The following is a 21,412-nucleotide window of genomic DNA, read 5'->3' on the forward strand; positions in this document are numbered from 1 at the left end:
TTGGAACGGTATTGTTCCTGTTCGAGTTTATGGACAGTGAAGTATCCCTAGAGGAATACTCTATATCCTACATCAGTTTGTAGCCTTGTACATGCACTTTAGTTTGGAGTGAGAGGCAAAAGAAAATTATGATGATCAAATAGCTTCATTTGAATTATTTAGTTCCTAAGATCATTTAAAGGAATAAGGAAACTTCAAGCATTGTTTAAAGGTTAAACTTGAACTCAGTTAATGTGACTTATGTGTTCTGCTAATTGCCCCAAATCTTCAATTTTGAAATAGTACACATTTTCATTTTCACTGTTTTGGATGTGTTTTGATTTTCTGTACTCACTGAACAGGCTTATTGACTGTGGTAAGCTGATTTTATTGAGGTTTCCCTAAGAAAATAGCTCAACTAGCGTACAGCTGTTATTTTGAAAACACATTTCTATAAGGAGGTCTATTTGTCTTTTTTTAGTAGCCAAAGATTTTAATAAGAGGGAACAGACTCCTTCAGCCCCATTGGGAAAATAGTTACAGAAAATTTGTATAGAATGAAGGAAATTAATGTATATTTACATCCAGCTTAAATTTACTATATTAGGTACATTTTTGGCAACATATGGGGACTTTGGTCTTTGTTCATGACTGTTAGAATTTTCTGTATCCAGTGTTAAATTGGAAAAAACTAAACATGCAAATTTAAGAGGAAGCTTAGATCCTAGTGTGTGTGTGTGTGTGTGTGTATGTGTGTGTGTTTGTGTGTACACGAGAGTATGTGTATGCTGTGTTAGTATATGAGGGTGTGGGTGCCAGTGGAAGAATGAACATAAAGTATTAGCAATTTCTGGATATTTTCAGACTCGTTTATTGCTCCTAATAGACCTTAATTGAGTATGTGTATTTGAGCCTGAGTTTATGAATGTCCTTTGTGTAAATATGAGTGTGAACATGAGTATATACTAGTGACTATAATTCTGGACACAATTAGAATACTAATAAATGTTTAGGAAAACTATGCAGAAAATACTTTAAAATATTAAACATTTATATTTCTGTCTTCAATTGTTGACTTATTTTTGCAGAGAAACACAGATCAACTCGCTTCAAATGATTATTTCTATGGTAATGGGCAAATGAATATAATGTATAATAAATTTCACAACAACTGGGCAAAATCATCTTCCAGTGATTTTTATGTCAAAATTAAACTTTACGGATTTCGTTTAATGTTATTGGTTTTTTTGAAGATTCCATGTGTGACAACATTTATGTTTCAAAACTTTAACTTGGGTTAGACTTTAGAAAATAACTTATACTTATCTTTTAAGAATATTTTTTGAACACTTAAATGCTTACTGTTTATTGTTTTAGGAAATGGATGGAACTTTCTTTAAGGAAGTTTGTTTGGATAGAAAGAGGAGGACAGATGGGAGACATCTAGCACGTCTGTCTAACAGAACATCAGGTGTGTGGCTTCCAGGAAAGGTGGATGATGAGCAAAGGCACAGGAGTATAGTGCTGGACAGCACCAAGATGGAATGCAGAAATAGTGAGTTGTAGGTTGGTAAAAGAAGCGGTGACCCTGATGTAGATGGAAGGGCAGGGGAGGGTTCCTTCCCGTGGGGCTTTCAAGCAGAAGAGGAAAGGAATGTGAGCTCCATGGGCTCTTAATCTGGATCTAAGCAATAAGGCAGGAGGGGAGGTGGTGATCAGTGGAGCCAACGGACCTAGAGGAATGGCCCTTGTACTTGCTGGCTTGCTCCCTGGTGCTCTGGTGGGTTCAGCTTGAGAGGTCTTATAGCCAGATCTTTCAGGTTAGTAGCTGAGGTATAAATGGCAGTGTTTTGGTGTCTCAGGGCCTTTTCTCCCATATGTGAGCAGCCATTCTTAGAATCATCATGAGCCTGGGAAGCTGACTGTGACTGGAATGCAGGTTCTTTAGGGTCAGCTTTGGGGCATTGCTGGCTAAGCTTCAAGAGGGAAGCCAAGGAAGGGAGAGAAACCAGGTGTGTATAGGCGTAGATGAAGAGGGAGTGGCCAGAGCTTGCAATGCCTTCCCTTTCTCTCTTTCCTCCCTGCCTTCGCCCTTCTCGCTTCTCTTTTCACTCTCATTGCTTGTCTTGGTCTATGTTTTATTGGTTTTCCTGTTAACAGTTTCACGCTATGTATTTTTCTACATCTTAATTTTCTTTTCCTCTTCTGATCCTCTTCTTTTTATTTATTATTAAGTAGAGAGGGATGGAAAAAGAACCTCTGCTTCCTTTACAGGGAATGGAAGTAAAGACTCAAGATGGCATTTTATCTGTAGGGGTTTTGTCAATTCTGGATATGTGATGTGATGTCATGTCACCTAGCAGCTTAGAATCTTTAGATGGGGGTTCTGAATGAGTGAGATGGCAGGCAATCTTGATACATGAACAGTAGGTGACCTTTAGGCTTGTACCAGAGATGCCTTTCATTTTTTCTGCCTCTGCTTCCTTCAAGTGGCTTTGTAGCTTCTTAGTCCTCAAAGGAGAAGGCAGGTATTGACAGCCTCTCCAGGTCTCCTTGTTCTTATAACTTTACATCTGAAAGGAGATGGTCCAAGGAAGCTTTTTTTCAGCTTACTCCTTGGCTCTAATTTTTTTTTTTTTTTTTGCCAGTCCTGCTGCTTGAACTCAAGGCCTGGGCACTGTCTTTGGACATTTTTTGCTCAAGGCTAGCACTCTGCTACTTGAGCCACAGCACTGCTTTCAGGTTTTTTCTGAGTATATGGTACTAAGGAATTGAACCCAAGCTTCATGCATGCTAGGTGAGCATTCCACCACTAGGCTATGCTCCTGCCGGACCCCCCTACTCCCATTCTTATTTTTGAATCTTGTCACTTTAAATACTTATTACAAACCACACTATTTTCTCTGGTCCTCATTCATCTCCTCTGCCTGTTTCCTCCTCTGTGAGGCTGGGCCTCACAGAGCCTACCCACTGAGGGGCTCCATCTTAATGAGTGGACATTGAAACAGAAACTTGAAAATGAAGACAGATCAACAGACTCCTCCAAAAGTTGGTTACGTCTCAGTAATGGAACCCAAAGATGTTCAAAAGTTTGAAGTGTGAATGAATTCATAAATCTGGTTTTAAAAATAATCAGTTACCTCAAAAGCCTCTGGATGTGAAGTAAGGAATTCAAGACTTGGACAACAGACATTGAAATTTATAAGGGATGGGGAAAAATTTAAACAGAAATCTTAGAAATGAAAAGCTTACTAAGTAAAAAAAACAAAACTCAGTGGAAATCATCAGTAGATTTGATCAATAAGAAAGAATATGAGGTTTTGATTGTGGAATTATTGCAGATGAGAAAACAAAACAAAACAAAAATGGTGACCACAGCTTTTAAGAGTGCTGGGACCTGATCAAAGGCCAAACCAAAGCATCCAGAGGTACTAGGAACAGCCAAAGAGGAAGTAACAGAACATTTGGTGAGATTACAACACAAAAAAAATCCCATATAGCCATGGAAAGATGTGGACCTCAAAATACAGGGCAATTTTAGATTCTTAAATAGGCATGACCAGAAAAGAGCTCAGGAAATGGAGTTGGAACTCCAAGAGTGCCACATGTCACAATCCACACCTGCATTGCCAGCTGCTTGGAGCAGGATCACAGTTTGAAGCTGGGCCCAGATGGAAAGTCTGTAAGAAAAATCCCTGACATGAAGAAGGCCTGGGGTTATAGTTCAAGTGGTAGTGCCTGCCATGAAAGTGCAAAGCCCTGAGTTCAAACCTCAGTGACACTGAAAAAAAAAAAAAGATACAAATTATATCAGAAATCTTAAGAAGCATGCGTATATATAAAGGCAACCAACAGTTATGTCACATCTCTAAGCAGAAACACTAAATCTAGGAAAGCATAGATACATGTTAAGTCCTGTGAATAAATACCTGCCAGTCAAAATGATTATGTCCTCCGAAGTTGTTCTTTAAAATAAGTGAAGGCATGCTAAGATAAGTAAATATAAACTGAAGAAATGCATGAGCTGGGCGCAGTGGGTCATGCCTGTACTCCTAGCTACTCAGGAGGCTGACATCTCAGCATCAAGGTGCAAAGCCAGCCTGGGCACTGAAGAACGTGAGACTCTTATCTCCAATTAATCACTAGAAAATGGAAAGTGGGGCTGAGTCTCAAAGAATAGGGTAGTAGCCTTGAGCTGAAGAGCTCAGGGACAATGCCCAAGCCCAGTGGTAGAGTCAAAGCCTTGAGATAAAAATCTCAGGGACAGTGCCCAGGCCTAGATTTCAAGCCCCATGACCAACCAAAAAAAAGAAAAAAAAAATGCATGACTACCAGGCATTACGGATGATACTTAAAGAAAAAAGTCATATCCATGAGAGCTGACTAAAGAAAAACACAACAGAAATAAATGAGCAAATGAGAATTGGAATCAAATATATTTTTTTCTAGTAAGCAAACTAAGAAATGAGGGGAAAAAAACCAATTAGCATTTGGTTCAACCAAGAAGATACAAGTAAAATTGCAGGAATTAAAACATACCTGTTAATAATCTTTTAGGGCTGGGAGTTTGGCCTACTAGTAGAGTGCTTGCTTGCCTAGCATGCACCAAGAGCTGGGTTTGATTTCTTAGTACCACATACATAAAGTTGCAGTGGTGTTGTGGCTTAAGTGGTAGAGCTCTAACCTTGAGAAAGCCCAAGGACAGTGCTCAGGCTCTGAGTTCAAGCATAAGAGAAATAATAACCTTCCATGTAAGTGGTCTCTCTCCAGTTAAAAGATTCCTCGCTGGTGGAATTAAACAAAAATCTGGTATTCATTGGCTACCAGATGAATGCCTCACTAGCAAAGACCCACGGACATTAAAAATGAAAGATTATAGGCATTGATGGTTCAAGTCTATAATCCTAACTACTCAGGAGGCTGGGATCTAAGGATTGCAATTTAGATACAGCCTGAGTAGAAAAGTTTGTGAGACAGGACATTTCCAATTAAACAGTAAAAGACGCTGGACAGGAGGTATGGATCAAGTGACAAAGTGCCAGCCAAAAGTGAAAACGCTGCACGAGAGCATGAGGCCCTGAGTTCAAAAGAAAAAAAAGCCTGGAAAATGATATAGTAAGCGAATGGAATTTGAAATCAAGAGTAGGTGCAATGATTGCTGACAAAGTAGACTTAGGACAAAGTTAAAATATAAAGGCGATCACTGCATGCTGATAAAACAATCTACCAAAAGATAAAATGATTATAAATACATATGTACTGAATGGCAGCAAATTCGTTTCCATAAACACTGCGGGGTCGGATAAGTCCAGACATGATAATAATGGGACATTCCAGTGCTCTGTGCTCATCAGCAACTGCAGCATTCAGAAAGAAAAGAACAAAGAAAGGTTCAGAATTAAATTGCATCCTAGATATCTATGGAATATTCAATACCTGTGGATTGCACATTCTCAGTATTCCAAAGAACTTTCCTGAACAGTGTAGTCCATAAAGTAAATCTTTATGGATTCTTATATCCTAATGGAATAAGACTGGAAGTGAACAGCACGTGAAACTACAGGAAATAAACACCGAGACTGAAAAATAGACTTGGATAAGCATTAGATCCTTGAAGAATAAAGAGGGGATTAAAGCTTTCCTAGAATCAAATGCAAATGAAAAATACAACCTATCAGAACCTAAAGCAAAAGTCACTGACTTTAAGAGGTAAGTTCATTGTGTGTGTGTGTGTGTGTGTGTGTGTGTGTGTGTGTGTGTGTGTGTGCTACATAAAAAACAAGACTCAGAGATGTTGAATAAACTAATGTACTTCAGGTACATAGAAAAAAAAATAAGCCAAACTGTAAGGATTTGACTTTAAGGTAGGCTACAAAGTGGTAGTAACAAAATCAGCATTGTGCCTGCACCACAGTTCCATGGACCAGTGCCATACAATGGGAGTTCCAGAAAAGAACCCACAGAGTCATCAGCACGTGATTCTTCACCAGTGTACCCAGAGCACTGGAAAAGATGCAGTCTCTACCAAGTGGAACCTCCTCACACGAAAATTACACTAATTCAAAGCAAAGTATTTTGTGGTGACTCCATTACAAAAGAACCAGTTCATCTCCTTTTCACCTTGTTCTTTCACGTCCACTAGGGGATGGTGCAGAAAGAGACATTGCCAGGTGACAGCCCACCAGCCCCAGATTTTGCAGTTCCCATCTCTATGAGGAAATAGAAGTCACCTAGCCGGTGGCATTCTGTTAGAGCAATCCAAACCAAGTAGGGTTCAGTCTGGGAAGCAGAATTAATACCGGTATTACAGAACAGGGAGTTGTTGGAGTAACTAGACCCTAGATGATTGAGTGAAACTGAAACTTATAAAAGTTTCTAAGGGATCAGAAAGGAGGATCTGACAGCCAGTTGCTCATCTTGAATCTCTGGTATGTGTTTTAATGACTTGCTGTGGAACATGGCTGATCAATCTCTTTAGGACAGATAGTTAAATTATGTGGACAGACATAGTTTTGTAGGTTCTCTTTATCTTTTATTTTGGTAACTTTAATATTCATCTGTAAGTTCTGGAAAAATTTTGCTTGCTGTTATCTCTTTAAGGTTCTAATATAGTGCTTAGGCCAGAATGCCCATATACCGTTGCCAAATTAATGAGCAACTGAGTGGAATGGATTCTTAAAAGGCTTTTAGTTCTTGTGTTTGAAGTATTTTGGCATCATTTGTGTACACATAGGATACAGTGAAGGAATTGTTTAGGACCATTTAGCATGCAATAGAATGAAAAGCCAAAAGCATAATTATCTGAAAGTCCCTTTTTGCGAGGGGGGGGACCAAGATGAAGGTACAGAAGAGATTTATTATTCAGAATAAAACAAATAGGCCCCCTTTCCACATCTCAGAAGATGAATTTTTACTCTCGTTTTTTTGCTCTAGATTTTTCACAAAATTCCTTGGGGTTTTACGCTTGAAGATTTTTTTTTTTTTTTGTCATGGGGCTTGAACTCAGCCTGGGCACTGTCCCTGAGCTCTTCAGCTCAAGGCTACCACCCTACCCTTGAGCCACGCCCCACTTCCCATCTTCTAGAGGTTAATTGGAGATAAGAGAGTCTCAGGTTCTTTTGTGCCTGGGCTGGCTTTGAACCTTGATCCGCAGATCTAAGCCTCCTGAGTAGCTAGGATTATAGGGATGAACCACCCTGCCCAGCTTTTTAAATTTTTTTTCTTTTTCTTTGTTCCCATTTTTCCTTTGTTGGTCTTGGGGCTTGAATTCAGGTTCTGGGTTCTGTCTCTGTGCTCAAGGCTAGTGCTCTGCCTCTTGAGCCATAGCACCATTTCTGTTTTTTTTTTTTTTTTCTAAGTAGTTTATTGGAAATAAGTAACACAGACTTCCCTGCCAGGGCTGTCTTTGAACTGGTACTCTTAGATCTCAGCCTCCTAAGTAGTTAGGATTATAGGTTTGAGCTACTGGCACTCAGCATGAGTAACACTTTGTGTTAGATTAACATACATGTCTCAGTCCTTGCGATCTAGCTGTTAAGGCCCTAATTTGTCCCTTCAAAAGCTTTGTCATCTCCACATCCTGTTAGTGTGAGGATGGAATGCAGTTTTTCCTTCTGAGTGCAGAATGTTCTCAATGTGTGGTGAATCTGTTGGGTGTGCATCGAAGCTTCATTGGGTGTTTCTTACAAAGAATATTCTCTCTCTTTTTTTTAAAATATATTTTTTATTGTAATTAATAGAAGGGTTACATGATATTTGCCAGATAAATGGTGCATTAATTCCCACACATTGATACCCTTTCACATGTCATGGTCCCCATTTCCCTTTCCCCCTCCCCCACCCCTCATCTTGTTTTCCCCCGTTCCCTATCCAATTTCAGATAACCAAATACAGTTATATCCGATATATCAGGTAACAAAGTGAGATAGTGTAACAATATGAGATAACCAAGTCTCTTTTTTTATTGTTAGGGTCATGTACAAAGGGGTTACAGTTATATTCATCCTGTAGTAGGTACATTACTTCTTGAACACTGTTACCCCTTCCTGTGTTTTTCTCCTCCTTTCCTTCCCCCCACCCCCTCCCACTCATCTTGTAGTTCCCTTAACTTCCCTTTCTCAAATAAAATGTATATGCAGTGTATCAGGTTCCACATTCAGATACAATCACAACATGAGGTAAACCATAAGGGGAAAAGAAAAGAATTAACGTCACATAGTACATTAAGAATAACAATCACAAACATAAACCTCTTGTTTCCATATCGTGGAGTTCATTTCATTTAGCCTCATCCTATATGGCCCTATGTACATAGCTTTTGAGCGATTGTGATCCTCTGCTAGGAGGATCCTAGACGTATACTAATTGTTACAAATGAGTGAAACCAGAGCCTGTGTTTCTTTGGGTCTGGCTTACTTCACTTAATATTTTTTCCAAGTCTTTCCCTTTCCTTATAAATGGGGCAATGTCATTCTTTGTGATAGCAGCATAGAATTCCATGGTGTAAATATGCCATATCTTCACGATCCATTCCATCATCTACTGAGGGGCATCTGGGTCAGTTCCATATCTTAACTATGGTAAATAATGCTGCAGTGAACATGGTTGTGCTAGTAGGTTTAGTATGCCTCATTTTTTGGATATTTGGATAAATGCCCAGGAGTGGGATTGCTGCTTCATGGGAGCCCTGTGTTTAGTCTTTTGAGGAACCTCCATACTGCTTTCCAGAGTGGTTGAACAAGTTTACAGTCCCACCAGCAGTGCAGTAGCGATCCCTTCTGGCCAGCATCTGTCAACATTCTCTTCTTAACTTACTTCAGTTTATTATCACCGGGACGTAATTCAGAAATAGGAGCACAATGTATGTTGACAAGGTCTTCTTGGCAGAGAAGCTGTTCCGGTTAACTGGCTGATTTTCAGAGGCGGGCGCCCTGTGCAGTGCATAATTCAGGTAAGGCAGCAGCGAGGGACCTGACTATCCAATAATTCCAGGGAGAAAGTCATGCTGGACCTAAAATATTCCATGTAAAATGTATAACATCCTTAATGTTCATAGTTAATATTTAATAAACCTAGTCCTAGGGGTGAATCTTTGAAACACAAGTTCAGCTACCTGACTGTATGCCATAATTAGAGCTGTCAGAGCAAGCTCTTTTACAATAGAACAAGCAGGAGCCTGAGTGCTTGTTGTTGACAGCTGTACCCACGATTCTTGATGTGAACACAGAGTTTTCCCCCAAGGGAAAGCTAAAAATACACTTTCTGGTTGTGAGTGCAGCTTTGCATGTAACGCAAACACACAGGGGCACGTGCACTCCAATGGAAGTGACAGTTTTCCAGGCTGAAGTGGAGATCTTTCTTTTTAAATTATTTACAAGTTTATAAATAAGTAGGTGTAACCAGAAATTTATGAAGAAACCTAGAGAAGCATTTCTGAAATTATGGAATGAAGAGACCTCAAAATATTTTTATAATGCAGAAGAGAAAATTGGGCTGTATCTGAAAAACAAATCCTACAATTAATCCTATAATTAATGGGCATTTTACATCTTACAGAACTGCTTTTAACTTTTATCTCACAAGTATATGAATTATGAACATGAAGCAAAATAAGAAATGTCTCCATTCTCCTTTCCTTATGAAGTTATCACAGTGTGGAATATGAGTTTTCCTTTTTCCACAAAATTTTGATGCATCACTATGACCCCACCAATAAGATTTATGGAATTGTTTACAGCAAAGCTGTAGTTTTACACCAGAAGAGTTGTTCCCTCCCCTCTCAATTTGGCTGAAATATTTGGAAAAATCAATTCCAAGATTCTCTCAGGTATGGGCGAGAAAAGTGAAGTCAACTGAGAAGAATATATATATATATACATATATATATGGATAGATAGATCATCTACATATATATAACATGTTATATATAATATACACATATACATACATGTATTTATACATGTAATTATGTAATTCATGCATGTGGTACTGGGGCTTGAACTCCCGGCCTTCTGCTTGGGGGCACAAGGACTCTACCATTTAAACCACTCTCCCAGCTCTTTGTTTTGCACTGATTAATCTTGATGCCCAGTCTCTCTTTATGCCCAGGCTTGCCTGAACTGTGATGCCCTGGAATGCTTCCCTATATCACTGCCCCACCCTCCCTTTCCTGCCCCATCCTCCCTTTGATGCAGGCTTGAGTCACTGTGCTTGACAGAGTGTGAATAGGACTTTAGTTTACCTTCAGTCATGACTCCAGGTTCCTCTTACCAAAGGACACAATCATGAGTACTAAGGAAGGAAGTAGGACATAATTGTGTTGTCCTTCTTCCCTAAATTTTGATACAGGTTTACTCAGGTTGTTTTCTGATAGAACTGGAGGGGCTGTAATAAAATCTTTCCTTAAAAAGATACCATAGGCTAGGAGTTTGGCCTCGTGGTAGAGTGCTTGCCTAGCATGCATGGAACCCTGGTTTGATTCTGTGGTACCACATACATAGAAAAAGCTGGAAGTGTTACTGTGACTCAAGTAATAGATCTCTAGCCTTGAGAAAGCCTAAGGACCATGCTCAGGCCCTGAGTTCAAGCCCTGGAACTGGCAAAAAAAAAAAAAAAAGAAGATACAATAAGTACATTGCAGACTAACATTTGTTTTCCATGACTGGCCTATTTTAATATTAAAAGTCACTAGCATTTCATATTAGGGAATGTTACTAGTCAGGTTCTAGTGGCTTATACCTGTAATCCTAGGGGGCTGAGATCAAAGGATAGCAGTTCAAAACCAGCCTGGCCAGGGAAGTTTGTGAGTCTCTTTTCTCCAATGAACCACCAAAAAACCAAAAGTGGAACTATGGCTCAACTGGTAATGCTAGCCCTGAGCAGAAAATCTCAAGAATAGTGCCCAGGCCCTGAGTTCAAACCCCAGTATCAGCACCAAAAGAAAAAAAAAGTTAAGGTTTCTGTTTTCCTCCAAAAAATTAGAAGGTTTGACCTCCCTGGGCCTCTGTCCTTTATGATGGTGGTCAAATGGAGTCCATGCTGCTTGCCTCTCTAGTGCCCAGAGTTCTCCAGTTTCTGCCTCTCCCTGCTCTGCCGGCCACCTGCCTCTCTGCTGTCACCATGCCTGCAGCTTTTGTTTTAGAATCATAGATGTTCTCTGTGGTCAGGGAAGAGGCAGGGAAAGGCCTTCTGTGCTCCCAGTTGCTCTTTGTTTCTAGAGTTAGGGCTGATAATGCCCTAATATGAGCAAAGTGGAGCAAGAATATTGTTTTTAAGACTGTTACCATTTTGAAGGGCATATGGGATTTTCTAGATGCGTTAGCGTATGCATTTTTGGTGACAAGTCACATTTCAGGAGGAGCTGGGTTGCTTTGCTCAGGATCTTTGTTCCTGTGGTAGAAGCATGAGCATTAAAGCTACAGCTTTGGTCGGTGCCTGAGAAGTTTCACATTTATAATTTATTTATTTTGTCTAACCGTAGTTCTTGAGAACAGATTTCACTCTATAGAAATGAGGAGAAAATTGGACTGTGCAGCATTTAGCTTCAGAATGGATGCTCTTTTCAAGTTCATCAATTCTACCCTCTATAGAACAACCAATAGAAGCAGTGGGTTATGGAGTTCTGCTCCATCCCAGGGTTTGCTGCGGCTCGCCTCCTCCTGCCCTTTTTATATCTCTGGTGTGTTTATGTCTCAAGAGGTGTGAGGAGTGGTGAAGGTTCATGTCAGAGATGAAGGCAAAAGTGGTTATATTGCTATGGCTTTCCTGTAAATTAGAAAGTGTTTTAGTGTGAGGTTGTGATGCTTTGTTGTGTTTTTACTCCTACATTTAGACAATGTGTTAAAAGCATGTGTTTGCAGAGTGAGCATCCGAGGAAGTATTCTAATGTTAGAAAGTGAATGTGGAAGTGTTAAAATGGCTAACATTTTCTCAGAGTGTAAAGGGCGGCAGAGATGGGGGGTGGTTGTGGCATAGTAAATGGGAGAGAGGGTGTGTGCACGTACACGCGCACACACACACACACACACACACACACATTTTCTTGGCTGCTCCTAACATTTGCATTTTTTGAAGGTCTTTCAAGGAATTTTAGTGTTGAGTAACTGGTAGAATAAGAAGCATCAAAAGGGTGGGGCGACTCACAGTTTCACAGCCTTTTGACAACGAAATGTGAAGTTGTCTGACAAGACGAATGGTGGGTGGCAGGCAGTTCATTTCTGCAGAGCTGTGCAGCGTCTGCTGCAGTCCTCACGCGTGCTCCAAAGGAATGCTTCCTTTCCACTTGCAGTTTCCCTGGACCATCAAGTGTTATATTTTGGAGTCACCAGTTGTTTTTCATGATTTTACAGAATGAGTCACCAAAAAGCCTCAAGAAGTCTGTGTGTGTTAAACTTCTCTGTTGCAGAGCTTTATAATGAGTTAATAAGTAACTGAGTCAAGTTTTCCATTCTGGAATAGAAAAAAGAATACAGATATCTATCTATCTATCTATCTATCTATCTATCTATCTATCTATCTATCTATCTATCTATATTTTTTTTTGAGCAGCTCCAATTTCCCCAGAGAAGATTCTCAAGTCTGAGGCAGGTATGAAACAAACTGGACTGATGTTATTCCGTTGGCTGAGATAAGGGAAGGAGCTAACAGTCTCATCTTCTTGTGTGTGGAATTTAATTTTCTTTTTTTCTTTTTTCTTTTTTTGCCAGTCCTGGGCTTGGACTCAGGGCCTGAGCACTGTCCTTGGGCTTTTCTCAAGGCTTAACACTCTACCACTTGAGCCTCAGCACCACTTCCAGCTTTTTTTTTTCTATGTATGTGGTACCGAGGAATCGAACCTGGGTCTTCGTGCATGCTAGGCAAGCACTCTACCACTAGGCCAAACTCCTGGCCCTGGAATTTAATTTTCTATTCATGATCTTGACTCATTCAACCATGTGCATCTTTCTAGAATAGAAGCTTGCTGTTTCTGTCAAGGATTGTAGGTATGATTGAGAGATCTAGTCTCTCAATCATCCAATCCCATTTATTTATTTGAGGTATGGGATCAAGAATATGCAAACACCACTCGTTTTAAGGGAATGTAATTACATTAATTTTTTTTTTGTGGGTCATAGGTCTTGAACTTGGCCTGGCACTGTCCCTGAGCTCTTCAGCTTAAGGCTAGTGTCCTACCCCTTGAACCACAGTCCCACTTCCCGTTTTCTAGTGATTAATTAGAGATAAGAGTCTCAAGGCCTTTAGTGCCCAGGCTGGCTTTGAACCCCAGTCCTCAGAGCTTAGCCTCCTGAGTAGCTAGGATTACAGGCGTGTATAATACATTTTTGAAAAGTCTTTGTATATAAAGATAGGAGTTGGCATGAGGCTTACTTAAATAAGAAATAGGCTTAAATTTTTCAAGAGAACATGCCATGTTTCTCTTATATAGCTTTGCCTGCATACAGAATCAAATATCCTAGATCATCAGTCACTTGAATTCCAAATGTGTCGTTGAGTAGAACTTTTGGAGCTGATCAAAAATGAAATGTGGTGATTTGGGGAGTTTTTTACTTTGATAGACTTTCCCCTTCTCTTTTATTATGCACTCCTATGTTTGATCTCCAGAGATACTGTGCATGAAGTTTCTCTTCAGAGTGATTTACTGGGCTAGAAACATTTTGAATATTTTAATATTCACACATTGAAGATAGAACCTGAGGTTCTAAAATCGTCAAGTAAGCAAACAGAATGTGGGGTGGCAGTTAAGTGTGGGAGGTGCATTGTGGCTGTAACTTCATGTTTACCGTTCACTGCTGGTACCATCTCATGAGTGTGACTGAGGAAGGTTTCCCCCTGGGTTCATTTAACCTCCTGACACTTGGAAAGCAGGAGCTAGGGATATACATTCATCAATTTCCCTGAGCTGGCATTCATGTTGCATGGAAGTAATTGGATGTCTGGTTTTTAGTAGGATTGTTAGTTTTATCTTGAGGACCCCCTAAGGTTTATGTAATACTCAGGCGTCAGTCAGTTATCCAAGAGAAAAACAAGTCAATGTGACTAGTCTACTTCAGGCATTGGTTATCCTGAGAAAACGCGTCTGTCTCCTGTCCCTGAAGCTTTCCTTTCTGTAATTGACGGCTGCTGCTTGTCTTATTGACCCTTGCTAATTGTGTTGTATGATCTGTCGTTTCTTATCTGGAGAAAGAAGGAGACTCACGTAAATATCTACAGGTGATGTGGCTAACGGGGCTCTGTTTAGTCTTAGGTTAGTGAATGTTCATAATATGTCTCGGTGGGCATCTGGCATCTGGGACTTGTTTGCCTTTAACATTTTCAGAGTTCAAATTACCAGTTGGGGCACTCTCTATAGCCAATACCAGCATGGATATTTGTAAACCAAATTTGATTTTGCCTTCCCATTTTTTATATTATATACATTCTAAGGTGAAATCATGTTCTGTGAAGAGGTGGATGCAATTAGATTGTTTTATCCAGCTAAGGATCAGATGCTACTGCTTTGTTTTCTCCTAGAAGCTATATATTTAGATGTTTGCTTAAAACAGTAGCTTAGGATCTAATCCTTTAGTTAGGGTAAACTGTTGATATAACCTCTTGTCACTGGTTTCACATTGTTTATTTGGAATCATTCAGCTTTCTATATCCATTTCCCAAATCTTTGTACGTTTGTTAGGTTAAGTCATATGGGATTGCTGCCATAAGAATAGTAGTTTGCTAGCATTTTTCCCCCCCTGGATTATATGCAGTTGTTTCTTGGACATAGAAGGATTGACCGGAATGAACTTTAGTTGAAGTTATCCAGAGTGAAATACTACCGAATGCTTCCTTACCCAACGCTCTGTCTCCCGTGATCAGATTTAAATGTGATATTTATAGACCGGTGCTGCATCTCAATGTGTCACAGTGTGTAAACATTCTATAGAGGCGTATGTGTAGACTTAAGAGTACTCACTGACATTTATTCTGTCTCTCCCCCCTTCCTTGGAGTTTGTTATATTCTTTTTTTTTCCCCCAGTCTTGAACTCAGCGCCTGAGCGCTGTCCCTTGGGCTTTCTCAAGGCTAGAGCTCTACCACTTGAGCCACAGTACCATTTCCAGCTTTTTCATCTGTGTATGTGGTACCGAGGAATCGAACCTGGGTTTTTGTGCATGCTAGGCAAGCACTCTACCACTAGGCCAAGCTCCTGGTCCGAGTTTGCTACATTCTTACCTGAACCTAAAGAGCTTCATGTTTGCCATGTTCCTACTAGTGCCTCTGCATTTACTGAGTAAAACCGTGTGCAGGTTCTAGAAAATTCTACTAGAAACCCCAGATTCTATACCCTCTTGATTTTCTCACCTTATTAGCAGATACATTTTCTTTCCTATGATGCCCCTGACTAACCAAAGTGGAGAATTCCTTCACCTATTCAAGCTTATGGCTTTTGTTTTGAGATGTGATTATTTTCATTAGTGAGTCTCTCCTGCAGGACCGTGAACTCAGTAAATGCTGAATGAATGTTGTTTCTTTTACCTAGAGTGTGTTAGATTAGGTAAAAATTTCTGTTTATGAAATCACCTACACTTACGACTTTTCACAGCACTAGCTTTTCTGGATAATTTTTCCTGTAGTCTCCTTTGAGCTGTCTTATGACTGTAATCAGCTCAATGGAGTTGGTCTCACTCACATGCCCATCAACTGGAATAGCTTAGGATTGCTTTTCCAGGCGCTTTCACCTGGGCCTCTACACAATAAAAAAGGAGCTTGTAGAGTTTCTGCTGCATCATACCGAGGCTCCCTCGTTCAGTGCCGGTCCCCCACTCAGGTGTCGAGGGGGAGTGGGAGGGATCATTCAAAGGCTGCATCAGTGAGGCTCACTGAAGGCTGGATACAATGGTTAGACAACCATTAAAGAACTTCCATTGCAAAGTCTATTTGTTACCTTTTTTTTTCCCCCACATAGTGTTCCACATTTCTCCTTCCTTTTTCATACGTATTTCTGTTGCACCGAGGGAAATTGCAGTGAGGTGTTTATCAGAAAGTTGGGGAATGTATTCATTTATACTCCACCTGTTCTAAAAAGTTTCCAGCTCAACTTGGCATTAGAGGACAAAGGGTACTTTGGGAACTTTAACTACATAACTTACAGCATGTAATAGATGTTGCCTCCCAGGTTGGGTCTGTGCTTCTCCATGGTACAAATGTGTCCAAAAGAAATATATTGTTCCTCAGATTCCAATTTTTAAAAGATAAAAGCAACCCTCCCCCCTCAATACTTTGTGCTTGTAAAGGTTCAGGGAAAAGGGCATTCTTACAAGCAGTAGGAATGGAATTGTAGCAACTATTCTGTAAAGCAATTTGAACAGTGTGCCAAGACCTTAAAAAGTTCATATTGAGTCAAGCCTAACAATTTCACTTCTAGAAAATCACTTTAAAGAATAATCAGAGATTATTATGTAGAATAAATGAAAAACTGCTGATTGGGGAGCGATGGAAATTATGAAGCAGTTCTATAATGAAATATTGTGGAAACCATATGAAGTGTTTTGTAGGATAAAATTATAATGTCCTGGAAAACTGCTCGCAATGTGATTTGAAGGGTTAGAGGGGACAGATACACTTCTACAAAAGCACGCGTGTGTGTGTGTGTGTGTGTGTGTGTGTGTGTGTGTGTGTACAGTAGCCAACGGTGGTTCAGAGCTCATTCTGCTCGACACTAGACTGGGTTGGAAAGAAGAGAGAAATGGCTGCTTCCCTCACTTGTTTATATGAGTGGTAATGCACATGCTGAGCTGTGCTGATATTGATGGGGGTGCTAGCTAGATTTACAAAAAAGAGGCATTAGACAGATGTAACAATGTACGCCTCATTAATTAGGCAGCACGGGGCACAAGACCAGTTTCAGAGCGTGGACAGTAAGCTTTTATAGACTAAACATGGAAGTTAAGTTGTGTAATTATCTGATTGGGTGCAGCTAGTGTTGCCTTATTTGGATTTGACTGCTTGTGACTGGCTAAAACTCAGCTACTTCTGACAGGAATGCTCTCCTATGTTGGACAGTGGTTTGTTATACTAGAACTCAAAGAATGGGTATAGACTCAGGCGTGGGGACTTATTATTTCACATACATGTATTTTCACACACACGTATATCTTTGTCTGCATATATCTATTTTTACAAATGAAATTAAGATTAGGAGGAAATCCTTTCTAAAATATTGGATGTGTTTGTGAGTAGTTTTTATTTTGTCTCCAACTGAAAAATGATATATGTACAATAAAATGAGATACAACAAAACTTTCAACTAGCTAAAGGGAAAGTGGTTTGGTCATCAGGAAAAATGTCCTGTTGTTACCTTGCTTAGGATGGGTTAACTGATGCTTTAATCCTCCACATGTTCTCTTTGGATGATACAGAATGGAGACCAGTGCCTCCTGCTCTCATAGTCTAAGTTGACAGACACACACAGGTTGCAGTCAGGCATCCCCTGGTTTGATTTTTATACTTTTGTGGATATACTTTTGAGTATCAATGAGATTATGCATGTAAGTAGATAAGTCTTCAGAAGCAGAATGAGCTGGTTTTGTCCTCACAAGCCCTGTGTTCATGATCTACCAGGCAAAACTAGGTTTTACTGGGTGGCTAGTCAAGCAGAGTTCTTGGTCATGCATTAGTAAATTGAATTCATATAAACTAATGTCTCGGAGACAGATTGATTCTTCAAGTGATGACAGGACCACATTGCTGAGCTTTGCAGTGACCAAGCTGGGCCATATTCATTTTATACTTTCCTCAAAATCTATTATATTTACTTTATGCAATCTTGGCTATTTTTCTTTTTCTTGCCAGAGAGTGGGATCTTCCAAGGCAGTTATCCTTGTTGTTGTTTTTAAATATGTAGTTATATATTGTCATTTTTATATCTGGTTCAGTGCCTGGCATGAAGGATACCCTTAATGAACAATTATTGAATAAAAAATGTATACAGTAATTCAGGCTATTCAGCAGACATAATTTTACATACAAACAGGTCCAAATATACGTCTTAGGAGAGCCATTTGTTATGGTTACTTACACCTTACTTCATATGCATTAGCTTAGGGATCAAATAATTACAATTGTCAATTATAATTACAGTTTTTCTCATCTGATGTACAGTGTTGAAGGGTTTTTTTTTTGAGTTTGGATTTTATTTAAGGGTGTGTTAGGCTGCAAACACCTTGTTTTGACAAAACTTTCATGTGTAAGACAGTACTGAGTAGATATAATTCCATGTAGCCATGGGAAGAAATCTGCCTAGCCTTGGTCTACATAAAAGTTAAGTTTATTCCAATGACATTTTCTTTTGTTGTGGTAAAAATCTGCTCTGCCATGAACAAAGTATGCAGAATGAACACACTGGGGGCGGAAGGCTGAGCCCTGGCACTGGCATTTTTTTTTTCCCTCCATAAAGCAGATTGAAACAGATGGGGAAGAAAGGTAAATACCTGTGACCTCCTTTAAATAGGCCTCCCCTGAAGTCATTGGGGATGAAATGAGGCCTGCAGCAAAGAGCCCTCTGGGAGACCCTCTGCGTTTCCCTCATCCGGCGGGATTGCTCTCACAAGGAAAGCACTCAGTAAGATTAGATGCAAACAGTGATCTCCATCTGTATCAAGTAAACCTCTCAAATTCCATCTGTATGACTCTGCTGAAGGATGTCCTTCTACTGCCCGCACCTCTGGGGAACCTGGGCAGGGTGGGGAAGCTAGGCCTTCAATGAGGTGGATTTCTTGGTTTCACAAGCACCTCATACTCATCCAAAAAGAAACACGGAAGGTTTCCTCCACCCCTGGGTAGGTGCACACTGCTGTCCAAGCAGAGCCAGCCTGGGCCCGGCCCAGGGAGATTGGGTTGATCTTGTGGCTGACTCCAGGACTGGCTCTAGCATGTGACTTGGGGTGACACAGGTTTGACAATGTCAACCTAATATGGGGTCAATTTATAATAATCCTCCACATTTATAATAATCCTTCACACTAGACTCACATTGGTGGAGGTAGAACATGTGTGAAAGGTTTGTTTTACATGCATTCTTTTTCTTTGCTGTTTGATTTCTAGTAACTTTCTGAACAACTTTTATATCTTTTGATGCATAGTGTAGTGTTATATAGACCGAATATAATGCTACCTTTGAGGATAATTCCTAAGGCTAGTAGATGGTTTATGTTAAACTCAGTTAAAGCATTTAAAAAAATTAGTTGTACGGCCAGAGTGCTGGCAGCTCACCCCACTAATCCTAGCTATTCAGGAGGCTGAGATCTGACCATCATGGTTCAAAGCCAGAGCAGGCAAGGAAAGTCCATGACATTCTGATCTCTAACGAATCACAGAAAAAAGCTGGACATGGTGATGCTATAGCCCAAGTGGTAGAACACTAGCTTTGAGCTCAGGGACAGTGCCCTGGCCCAGAGTTCAAGCCCTAGGACCAGTGTGTGTGTGTGGGGGGGGGGGTGAGTTATACAGAGGGGTTTCAATTCAGCATGTCTGTTGATAAGGACAATGTATCTTAAGCAGTGTCATCCCTTTCACTCTCCCCTGTCTCTCCCAACCCTCCCCATCCCCTCAAGTCACCTGGTTCCATTGTCACATACATGCATTGAATATTATGACTGTGTTCTTCCACCCTTTCTCTCTCCATTCATCTCCCTCCCCATCTTTGACCTCTCTACCCACCAACAAAACATGTTTTAGCTTGGAGTTTACATCACTGGAATCCTCCACTATGTGTGCCATACTTTAGCCAGTCTGTGTATATCTGTACGTGACCCTGTATAAGAAGACTACATTTCTCTTTTTGTTGGCTCTGGAGTTTGATCTCAGAGCCCTGCACTTGCTAGGTGGGTGCTGTAGCAAATGAGCCACACGTCTAGCTCAAAACCAATTTTTTGGTAAGTTTTTTTTTTATTGTAGAGTAAGTATTACATATTAGCTTCCAATGAAAAAAAATTAAGGAATTTTTAAGAAAAATAGAAAACATTTACCTAAAAGAAGAGGAGAAAAAAGAACCCCTATTTTAGGGGCTATAGAAACGCGAGAACTTGTCGAATATACTGTAGGTTGCAACTGCAAAACAACAACAACAAAACCCAAAAACAAAAACAGAAGGCTATATTCAGGAAGAAATTGCTAACTCCTGGAGTTTAATATAAGAGGAAAACAGAATCCAAAGATGCAAGTAAAAAGTGTCAGTGAGGGGCCGGGAGTTTGGCTTAGTGGTTAAAGTGCTTGCCTAGCATTCATGAAGACCCGGGTTCGATTCCTCGGTACCACATACATAGAACAAAGCCGGAAGTGGTGCTGAGGCTCAAGTGGTAGAGCTCTAGCCTTGAGAAAGTCCAAGGACAGTGCTCAGACCCTGAGCTCAAGCTCAGGACTGGCAAAAAACAAACAAAAAACGTGTCAATGAATAAATATCTACATGTATCTACATATAGTAACATTTTATTCATTTGAAGTCATTATAGCCTGTGACATCAGCAATCATTAACAGATAACCAACCCAAGCTGGCCTAAGCAAAGGGGGGATTTAATGGCTGCTGAAGGGTCAGATGGAGTCACCACATTCTTCATCTCTGCGTTCTCTAAGTTAAACTCTCCATGCCAGTAGTGTGGTCTGTTAGCCTCTCCCTCTCTCATCCTCTTTCCTGGTCAGTCTTGTAATATTTGTGCAATGAGGCTTCAGCCACCTCCAAACCTTAACTACAACGGAAGAAAGTGCTATACTCTCAATCGCTTATGCATGGTCATTATTCTTACCTAGGGTGAAGTGGAGGCCTGACCATCTGGTGACCGACTGGAAGGACAAAAGATAAGTTCTCAGATGAATAACAAAAGCAAAAAAAGTCATCATAGCAGCTGGAGTGGCAGCAATCCTTGTTTACCATATACACTAGGACTTATCTTCAAAACATCGTTCTCCTTTTTGAAGGATACTAACACAAGATGCAGACAATGAAGGATTGTGAGGCATACTTGGAGGTAAGCATCTCTGACTCAAGCATCTCATTCTCGGGCTGAGCCTTAATTGTGAACTTTAATGTTGCAGCATTAACAAGGGTTTAGAAGCATCAAAAGCCCCGTTCCTCTACATGTGGCCATATAGAGGCTTTCTGCATAAATGTATGGTATTTCTCTATTTTTTTTTCTTTCTGAAAATGTTTACTTCATATAACTTAGAGTATATGCTTTTAGGAGATTCCTGAGTCTTATCTGTTCCTAATAAGAAAGCTTGGAATGGTTTATCCATAATTCAAGTGTTCAATGTGATGACTTTGAAGCATTTGGTTTGCTTTCCTCGGTATCTTTCCCTGCCCCTTGTTTTCTGGGCTCTAGATATGAAAGTAGGGGGAGGAGGGAGATCAGGCCCTTACAATTTGAAACAAGAAATGCATCTAGCCTTCAGTGTTAAGAGCCTCA

The 21,412-nt window shown here is 40.2% G+C and overlaps 1 protein-coding gene across 1 annotated transcript in view; it reads left to right on the forward strand.

Annotated features, from left to right (window-relative positions):
• Dtwd2 (DTW motif tRNA-uridine aminocarboxypropyltransferase 2) overlaps positions 1–20,838 on the forward strand; it is a 43,152-nt gene extending 22,314 nt beyond the window's left edge. The window contains exon 7 of the mRNA XM_090325405.1: positions 20,757–20,838. The gene's annotated coding sequence lies outside the window, so the exon portion shown is untranslated. The remainder of the gene's footprint in view (positions 1–20,756) is intronic.
• Positions 20,839–21,412: the final 574 nt, after the last annotated feature.

The sequence above is a fragment of the Megascapheus bottae genome, chromosome 38 (genome assembly GCF_031878675.1).
Source record: "Megascapheus bottae isolate mThoBot1 chromosome 38, mThoBot2.hap1, whole genome shotgun sequence".
In the NCBI taxonomy this organism is placed as follows: Eukaryota; Metazoa; Chordata; class Mammalia; order Rodentia; family Geomyidae; genus Megascapheus; species Megascapheus bottae.